We start from the raw sequence: 465 nt of genomic DNA, 5'->3' as shown, positions 1-465 counted from the left end.
CTTTCTAACTGCAAGATTTGGTTGTATCCCATCAAATCATCTTTATAGTTTTATTATAATTTGCAATTTCATATTTCTTCCATTTGTTAATCCCTCTCTCTTGCTTTGATTTATATAATTTGTTAATATGTCTCACAATTGCAAACTCAAATTATAAGTTGGCCCACCAATCCATGTCGAAGAAAATCTTAATAAATACTCAATTCATTTCAAAATAATTATCACGTTTGATCAAATTTCTTTTTATTCATATTATTTATCCGGTTTAGTTTTCAAAACATTACCTTTATTAATGAATCTAATATTAATTGCACTTTTTATCATTTTAAGTTTTCAATATAAAGAGTGATTTTAGTCAATGTTTCATAAATTTAATGCAAATCAATTATTTCCTTGAGGTGTGATTTGGCCAAATGTGACAATTATTTTGAAATGGATGGAGTAGTATCTTACCTAGTTTCACCA

Source organism: Euphorbia lathyris, chromosome 1 (assembly GCF_963576675.1).
Source record: "Euphorbia lathyris chromosome 1, ddEupLath1.1, whole genome shotgun sequence".
NCBI classification, from domain to species: Eukaryota; Viridiplantae; Streptophyta; class Magnoliopsida; order Malpighiales; family Euphorbiaceae; genus Euphorbia; species Euphorbia lathyris.
This window is presented reverse-complemented; position numbering follows the sequence as displayed.